Raw genomic sequence first — 10,000 nt, 5'->3', positions numbered from 1 at the left:
CTCTCTCTCTCTCGCACTGTCTCTCTCTCTCTCTCTTTTTTTTCTCTATATATTTTGTCTTTTTTCTCTTTCATCAATTTCTTTTTCCTCTTTTTGTTTTCTTTTTTTTATTATATATATATATATATATATATATATATATATATATATATAAGCATATTTTTAAGCGATAAAGATAGTCGTGTCCAACATGAAATACTCGTGGATCAATCCTTTCCGTCGCGTCAGCTATCGAAACACGATGCCCGCGCAAAGTTCGATTCTACAGTCGTTCGCTTCCTGCAACTCGATTTAACACGTCCTACGAAAAATAATCTATTCGTTAGGTAGAAAAAGTAATACATATATATATAGGTATGTGTGTGTGTGTATGTGTGTGCGCGCGTGCGTGCGTGTACGTATGCCTATGTGTGTGTGGCATATACTTTTTTTTTTTTTTTTTTTTTTTCCTTCAAAAGCAAACAACGATACTTTTTCGAAGCAATCTTACTTTTTTGATTTTAACTCAGATACGCACGTAAACAATTTTATTCGTGGTTTGTGTATGTGTGTGTGTGTATTAATTCATGAAAAAAGTATACGCGTGTGGAGGGCGTTACGTAAGAGAATCATTGGAGGACTAAAAGGCAGGACGAAATTGATGAAAGTTTCGAAGGATCTCTAGTATATATAGTGATATGTATATATGTATATGTATGTATGTATGTATATATATATATATATATGTATATATGTATATACATATATTCGACTATTGGACGCGCGCGCGCGCGCAAGAGAGAGAGAGAGAGAGAGAGAGAGAGAGAGAGAGAGAAGGAAGATAGTTCTGCCGACGAACTAATACTGCATTCGCATTGATCGGAGAGGGAGAGAGTTAGGTAGGGAGAGGAATTGTTCGCCGACGGTTCACCGATTGTCAGTAGAAATTCTCGACGTGGAGTAAGAAGTATTAGTTAGTTCCAAAGTTGTTTCTAATAGCAGCAATGACTGGAGGGGAGGGGAAATGTAATCCGTTCAATTTTTCTCAAAGGACATCATCGAGTTAACATAACTTCATTTATCGTCCGCCAATTATTTACCATATGGTATTATGTTACATCGTTTAAGGAGGTGGGATGGGGTGGGATGCGAGGCAGCGGAGTGGGGCGGAGAAAGAAAAAAGAAACAGAAAAAAGAATCGTAAGGTCAGGGCTTGTTATATCAGAAAATTTTGTTTTGCCGGTAACCATTATTCGTGGAGACAAGTAAATACGTATTATAACGCGACGTTCGCCTTCGGAAACTTTCCGACGGTCGGCTTCTACGATCTTCTTCTTCCTTCACAACGATATCTGTCTATTTCGTTTCTTCGAAGACGTTCTTCTAAGATCATCTTTCTTTATTTATTTCTAAATCATTTGTAAAAGAACGATACGACAAATGTGTAATGAGATTCATTGATGTTAATAGCCGTGACATATTTTTCATCGTGAAAATATTTTCGAAATCGTAGAAATCGAAAGAGAGCGAAAGAGCGAAAGAGCGAAAGAGAGAGAGAGAGAGAGAGAGAGAGAGAGAGAGAGAGAGAGAGAGAGAGAGAAAAGTACTCTCGTTGGAAGAGAGATCTCGAAAATGCTACGTACAATATTCGAGAAGTTATATATTTACATAGGTTTCGAGTGTCGCTAGTGCTTCATCGTTTTGTAGTACGCTCATTGATACACATACACAAACACACACACGCACACACACGTATATATACGTAAAAGCCATGTATCGTACGCATCGTCCATTTTCGAGAGATAATCGTCGAAAAACGTGTGCTAAAGTAGCTACGAGGATGGATAAATAAAACGAAATAGTACGGAACTCGGGCGCTACCGTGCGTGTTTCGTTATCGTGCAAAATATTGTCCTCTGTTGTTCGTCGTTCGTAGACGAACGAGGACGAGAACGAGGACGAGGACGAGGACGAGAATGACGAGGTCGACGAGGACGATCAGAAGGGAGGAGGAGGAGAAGATGGAACGTGAATCGACCGTTTAAAACGTATCGTCGAGTTATGTGTTATCGTTGGTTTTAACACGTTGCTGCTCAAACGACAGGGACGTGTCCGTCGAGTTATCGGTGTGCGGCTATCTGTCAATAGGCTTCTCCCATTCATAAATTCGGTGCGGGTGTGCGGCCGCATAGTTTCGCCGCGAAAAGCACGTGGCGCAATGGCCTGCTGGAGAGGAGGCCGTTTCTACTCTCTCTCTCTCTCTCTCTCTCTCTCTCTCTCTCTCTCTCTCTCTCTCTCTCTCTCTCTCTCTCTCTCTGTGCAACCCCCTTTCCCTCCCCTTACCCCCCATGGCACGACCCCCTTTATCCACCCCTTCTTCTCGTTCGTTGGTCCATTCTCTCCTGTACGTTACATCACAATGACTGAAACCGACTAGTCTCTACCTCTTTCTCTCTCTCTCTCTCTCTCTCTATCTATCTCTATCTCTATCTATCTGCCTATTTCTCTCTCTCTCTCTCTCTCTCTCTCTCTTTCTCTTTCTCTTTCTCTCTCTTTCTCCATTTCTATGTATAAGTAGCGTATAATCGGCACGTACAATTTAACAGTATAAGAACCCATCACTAGCGGCACTACTCTCCGTTGATGCGTAAAAGCTAAAAAAAGAATCAAAGCACACCGTGAATCGTGATAACGGTACGTACGTACGTATATGTATGTATGTATTTTATGTATGTATGTACGTACGTGTAGCCGGCGACGGCGATGATGATGGCGACGGCGACAACGACGGCGACGGCGACGACAGCAAACGACAGCAAACGACGGCAATGACGATGAGGACGACGACGACGACGACGACGACGACGACGAGGACGACGACAACCGTCGTCTTATCATCGAAGGCAAAGAAGAAAAAGCAAGAAACCACGAGAATCTCGTGGTTGGCGTAACCGTTAGGAATAGCGTAGGTAGCATGTGACACGTGCCTACGCACACGCTTCAGCTCGAAAAAAGGAGGAGATATCGATAACACTTAGCTTCCGCACACTTCTCTTCTATGGATTTTTAAATGAATCAAAGAGAAAGAGAGAGAGAGGGGGAGGGGAAGGGTATACACTTTGCGGTAGGTTAAGGTTAAACATACAATAAAACGATCATCGATGTATATATATAATCCCCATATATTTTTCTTTTCTTTTCTCTTGTCTCTTTATCTTTTTTCTTTTTCTCTATTTATTAACCGAGATAATTTTACCTTTATCGGTTTCTAAAGTATCTCTATACCCAAATTTAATGCTCCTGTCATGCTTTTTGTATAAATGCCCGTTAGGCGCCTCTCTCTCTCTCTCTCTTTTTCTCTTTCTCTTTATTTTTCCCTTTTCTTACATCGTATAATGAAAGAAGAATAATGGCACCTGCGTTAGAAACGCGACTACTACATTCTTTTATTGTTGTGTGGTCTCGTCATGCGACTCGTCTACGTACCAATAACAACAGCAGGTGCCATGTCGACCCCTCCGTTCTTTGGTTTTCTTTACCGACAAGCCCCATTCTCGTGTTCTTCTTCAGCATATCCGAAGGTATTCCGAATGTCAATGTACCTCTTTCCCTCCCTTTCTATCTCCTTTCCTCCCTCCAGCCCTTTCTTCCTTCCTCCTTCCTTCTCAACCCTCGATCTAATACCCTTGGAATTAGCACGTCTTTCCTCTGTCTGCGATCATACCCTCATTTTTCCGCTCTTTAAAATCCCCCCAACATCCCCCTCCCCCATTGTTTTCTTCTATGGGTACGTGCCAGCCATAAACGAGTAACGACCGAGTAGACTCTCCATTGACGAGAGAGAAAGAGAGAGAGAGAGAGTGAGAGAGAGAGAGAGAGAGAGAGACAGAGAAAGAGAGAGAGAGAGAGAAAGAGTCAAGCACTCCTGCGTGTTTGTTTCATTGCCACGAGTACGAGTAAAATACAATACAATACAATACAATACAATACGTACGTATATACGTATGTATATAGTAGATGGGATGCATGCATAAACGTAAATATATATATATATATATATATATATATATATATATATATATATTCGTGCGTTTCGATTCGATTCGATTCGATTCGATTTCGGCCATAGAGAGACGTACTTTATGCGATCGAATATTCCATATTTTCCTACAATAATATGATATTTTCTTTCTCGTTATTCTATAATTAAAAATTTCGATCGCGTTAGATTAAATATAGAATTTATTTCATTCGGTCTTATTATAACAACTATACTATCGCCATACTATCGGACCTACTATCGCCCGTTTTAAAAGTATATGAGACATTATTGTTTCCACGTATGTAACTAATTTTTTAATTAGTTTTACAAATTGGCACATTGTTGATATTAAAAAGAAAGAAAGAAAGGAAAAAAGAGAAAGAGAGAGAGAGAGAGAGAAAGAGAAAGAGAAAGAGAAAGAGAAAAATAAAGAATCTAATGTGGATCATGAATAATCCTCTTGAAAAAGTAACGAAAGCGTGCACTTCTAATTCGTCTCTAATTACTACACAACGAACTCTACAGTATTCTTATATACATAGTTACAATACATAAATAAATATATATATGTTCATGTTGGAAGGGGTCGCGTGCGACGTGCGAAACACACGTGGAGGAAGTAACGAGAACGTGGGTGCATCGTTCTCATCCTCCTCTCTCTCTCTCTCTCTCTCTTCAAACACATACACACACACATACATATGCATACAGACACTTTCCACTACCTTTCGCGGTGGGCCGCCGGTATCGGAAAAAAGCATCGCGCTCTGCCCCACGTGGGGCCGAAGTAGTAACTTGGACGTACTCATGCTCACAAATATATCAACTGTGTATATGTGCATGCGTGTGTATGAGACAGAAAGATAGAGAGAGAGAGAGAGAGAGAGAAAGAGACACGTCCCCCGAAGAAACGCTCGGACGGATCTCCGAAGATCACGTGCTGCGCATAACTTACATTCCCACCACTCCTTTCGGTAGCACGTGCCTCTTCGTTTCTCTCTCTTTCTGTCTCTTTCTCACTCGGTCGGTGCGCCTCCATTCTCCCCTCCCCCTCTATCGACGGGTACTACTTCGCGAGGGAGAGAGAGAGAGAGATAGAAAGAGAGAGGGCTTCGATTCCGCGATTCGGTTCGATCGAATGAAACGCTATACTCGATCTTAGACAGTTGGTCGCCTCCTGCGACACCACCTCGATCGTTCTCATCTCTTCTTTTCTCTTACCATTTCTTCTCTATCTATCTATCTATCTGCCTTTCTTTCTATCTGTCTATCTATCTATCTATCTATCTATCTATCTATCTATCTATCTATCTATCTATCTAGCTATCTATCTATCTATCTATCTATCTTTCTCTCTCTCTCTCTCTCTCTCTCTCTCTCTCTCTCTCTCTCTCTCTCTCTCTCTCTCTCTCTCTCTCTCTCTCTCTCTCTCTCTCTCTCTCCGTCTTTCCAAACTTTGCCTTTGAAACTCCGCATTGCAGGAGGAGGAAGAGGTTGGAGGACACCTACGTTCTCTTCGTTCTTATTTTAGGTTATGTCGAGTCTCCCTTGAGAAAGAGAATTAGTCTATTGTAAGGGATCAAATCGAAGGTTAATGCCGAAGGTGAATCTTTTTCATCCCTTACGAAATAATTCTTCTCTCTCTCTCTTTCTCTCTCTCTTATTTTTTCTTTCTTTCTCTCTCTTTCTCTCTCTCTTTCTCTTTCTCTCTTTCTCTCTTTCTCAACGGTAATACGTCAAATATACGTAGAAAAAAAAAGAAGGAGAAGCAAGATATCAAACAATATTCATAGAAAACTCAGGAAAATATTAGATAGAGAATTATTAGAATTTTAGACAAATTTAAAAATATGCAGCGTTATCTAATAAAATATACAATAAAATGAAATAGAGAGAGAAAGAAAAAGAGAAAGAGAGAGAGTGAGAAAGAGAGATAGGTTGGTTTTGAGGAATCACGCTCAGGTGGCAGCAGTTTGCAGAGTCTCTTTCTCTTTCTCTTCTTTCTCTTTCTAATGGATGGACGTATCGAGGTGGAACGCGTAGGAGTCGCGTCTATTCGTGTCCATCCAACTCCTCCGTCTTTTTCTTCTCTCTCTCTCTCTCTCTCTCTCTTTCTATCTCTCTCTCCTTTCATCTTAAAGAGAGAGAGAGAGAGAGAGAGAGAGATAAAGAGAGAGAGAGAAAGAATTGCGCTCGCGCGCGACTCGTATCGCGTATCGAGGCCGCACACACGTAACGCGAGCCTTTGGTGGTGGGCTCTGGTGGGGTGCTTATCGGGAGAGTCAGCGAGCTTACGCCCGCGTCGCCGGTGTTACGCAATTCACTTGGTCGCCGTCGTCGACGCCGACGGCGTCGCTTGCTCCTCGCATCGACTTCTTCGTTGACGATTCGCCATCGACAAAAATATGTATTTTTATTTGCTCTTACTATTACGTTCGCATTATATATATATATATATATATATATATATATATATATACACGCACACACGCACACAAAATCGTATCTATACGTATACACGTATATACATATGTATTACTATCGATTTTTTTCAAATCGAAGAATTTCAAGTTAAGAGACAAATTATAAGGTTCGTTTTAATGCCCACGAACTACGTTTACGTCAACTGTGTTTCTCTTCTTTTTATTGTCTTTTTTTTTTATTTTTTATTTTTCGTTTTCTTTTTTTTTTCTTTTTTTTTTTTTTTTATTTTGTGTTCTCTCTCTTTTTATGCCTTTTTTTTCTCTCTTTTTTTTTCTCTTTCTCTCTCTCTCTCTTGCGAAGCGTCTCGACGTTACGTAAGCTCTCTTCGTCTTCTATCTCTATATATCTCGCACATACGTACTAGGATGTATTCTACTCGTTGTAAGCCTCTGGAGGAAGTGCAGCGGTATCGTGTCGAGCAATGTTATTTCTCTTTCACTCTCTCTCTCTCTCTCTCTCTCTTTCTCTTTCTCTTTCTCTTTCTATTTTTCGTCTATTTTTTTTCTTTCCTTTTTTATACTTCGAGGAACTCGAAAATAATATATCCCTACGACGAATCCCTACGATCGTTTTTCTTTCGTTTTTATTGTTTTATTTTTCTATCTAATGTCAAAGAAAAGAAAGAGAGAGAAGGAGACAGAGAGAGAAAGAGAGAGAGAGAAAGAGAGAAGAAAAGGAAAGAAAAAAGAGAGAAAGAATGAGTGGAATACGTGAAAGACGTGGAAGACGGCATCGATCAACGTTATACCCAGAGATCGAGAAAAGAAAGGGAGAAAGAGAGAGAGTGAGGAGAAAGGAGGGGAGGAAGGAAAGGAAAGGAAAGGAAAAAAAAGCAAAAGGGAAGAGAAAAGAAAAGAAAAGAAAAGAAAAGAAAAGGAGCGTCGCGGCGCGGCGTAGGAGTCAGTGTCCTTTAAGTAAGTTAGACGCCTGCGCGCGACGCTCCAAGGGGTGGCTGCGTGGGTGGTGCTTGCCGAGGGTTAATAGGACATTGGCGCCATGGCGGCGGCTTCGAGAAGTACAGCCACGTGCGTCCGCTATCGAACGGCCGCCACCCCTCTCTCTTTCTCTGTCTCTCTCTACCTCTCGCTCTCTCACGATCCACCACGCCCCTAGCCCCCCTTCTCCACCCCCTCCCTTCCTGCGCCATATAATATATATACACATTGTATATACGCACACTATATATATATATATATCAAAAGGTATACCTATATATGTATATATGTACACCTATACATTTACGTGCTTAGCTACGTTATATCGTTCTCGCCGCACGTACGCTTTTCTCTCTCTCTCTCTCTCTCTCTCTTTCTCTCTCTATCTCTCACTCTTTCGCTTATACGCACACAAAGTATACTTTTTCGGTGATATACCTAATTTAGAACTTATGTATTATTTCAGAATGAGAGAAAAAGAGATATAGATAAATCGTGCTACTCTCTCGGCACCTTTTATTTTATTTTATTTTTTTTTTTCTCTCATCTCTTTCTTCCTTTTGTTTCCCCCATTTTTTTTTCTCTTTTTTCTACTTTTTGGAGGCGGGTGCAAGGGAGATGGGAAATGGGACTTTTTAACATCAAATATCTTCGATAAGAAAGTGTGTATGTATGTGTGAGCGCGCGCCTGCGTGCTTTGTCTGTGTATGTACATGCGTATATAACATGTGTGGTATACGTTTTCATTGAAATGGGTCATCTCGGCGCAAGGACGCCGCCACGATCTTACCTCTTCTCTTCCCTACCGACCGAACAGATCGTGTGCGCGTGTGACGATAGCTTTTTTCTCTCTCTCTCTCTCTCTCTCTCTCTCTCTTTCTCTGTCTATCTCTTTCGCTTGCTCTCTATCTTCTGGCGAGCGCGCTCGCGCGCTCTCCACGGAGGAATTTTCAAGGTGGACTCTCTCAAGGCGTGAGTATGCGTGCGTGCCCGCATCACATCCTCTCAAACCAGTTTCACACGGACGAGAACGATACCTTCGTTTCTCTTTGGCATCATCGTACGATTAGTATCCTCCTACCCCCTTCGTCTTTCCATTTCTCTTTTTGTTCTTTTTCTCTACGTCTCATTTCTCTCTCTCTCTCTCTCTCTCTCTCTTTCTATCTTTATCTTTATCTTTTTCACTCCCCTTTTTCTCTCTCTCTTTTTTCTAGCTTTTTCTCTTTCTCTCTATCTCTATCTCTATACCTATCTCTTTCTCCCTTTTTCTATCCTTATCGACCGACTCACTCTTTTGCATTATTCTTGGACTTTTATCGAAGGTAACACGAAGGTGAAACGTCGAGAACGTTTCGTCACGCACAACGTGCTCTTATTTTTCGAAATGAAAGGGGAGGAAGAACGACGAGAAGAGATCGAACTCGATCGATCTCCTTTCCTATTTCTTACTAACGTGTGTGAAAGCAAAAGGACATACGTAAGAAAACTACTGCCCATATCGTATCGGATGGTCTCTCTCTTTCTCTTTATTTCTCTCTCTCTCTCTCTCTCTCTTTCTTTCCTTCGAATCGATTCTATATATGTATCTATCGTTCCTTTCCTTCCATCTATCTCCGTCGGTAATTTCAAGAAGACGCGTTTTTCAAAGCCCCCTATAACCGAACGTCTCCCAACGGTGGCTTGGCTCCAACGGAAAATCTATATCTCGAGGGATGAGGCGAGAGAGGGTGATGGTGGTGGAGGAGCGACGGCAGCGTCGGTGGCGTCAGCGTTGATGGTAGTGGTGGTGGTGGTGTACGGCACGACGCTGGTGGTTTAATGCCGGCAACTATACTGCTCGATTCAAACGGCCTTTCTTTCTTTTTTTCTTTTTTTTTTTCTTTTTCTTTTTTCTTTTTTTTCTATTTTTATTTTCCTACGTTTTCTGGCATATCAACGCATTTTCGCAAGAGTAACAGATAAGAATTTTCTTCAGAGAAACGTAGAAACATAGTTATTATTTGTCTTATAGAAATAAGAAATAAAAAGAAAATGAATCTCCTATGTAAAGGAGAAAATTTCTTGGAAAGGATAACCTAGAATGGAGCGAGGGAGAAAGAATGTTAGTGATTATACGCGTAATGTTGCCTCTTCCATTATATCCCTACGCCGATTTTACACTCCACTTTCCTACGACGATTTTACTCAAGTTCCTTGCCTGCCTGCCTTCTGGCTGGCTGGCTGGTTGTCTCGTATTCTCCTTTCGAGAGCGTCCGTTATTCGTCCTCGTGGAAACGCTCGCTGTACCGTCGATAGACGGCGGTAGTGCATGAACGGCCCTGTACGCAGAAGCACGATGCTTGCCGAGAGAGTGGGGGCACTGCAAAGCGTCGGCAGAGGAGTGGGGGCAGCGTGAGAAGGATGTAGAACGTGTCGGACAAAGAGCGGCGCATTACTCGTGCATGGGGCGTTGCCATGGCAACACCGCTCCTCTCTCTCCTCTCTTCTTCTTCTCCTCTATCACCACCACCACCGCCATCTCCGCCACCACCACCACCATTGCCTCTACCTCTTCCTCCAT

General features: G+C 41.8%; 1 protein-coding gene across 2 annotated transcripts in view; it reads left to right on the top strand.

The window, feature by feature from the left end:
- tara (SERTA domain-containing protein 2 taranis) overlaps positions 1-10,000 on the top strand; it is a 37,279-nt gene that overhangs the window by 3,061 nt on the left and 24,218 nt on the right. The window lies entirely within an intron of this gene.

The sequence above is a fragment of the Vespa mandarinia genome, chromosome 10 (genome assembly GCF_050613455.1).
Source record: "Vespa mandarinia isolate Hongniang chromosome 10, ASM5061345v1, whole genome shotgun sequence".
Lineage (NCBI taxonomy): Eukaryota > Metazoa > Arthropoda > Insecta > Hymenoptera > Vespidae > Vespa > Vespa mandarinia.
This window is presented reverse-complemented; position numbering and strand designations above follow the sequence as displayed.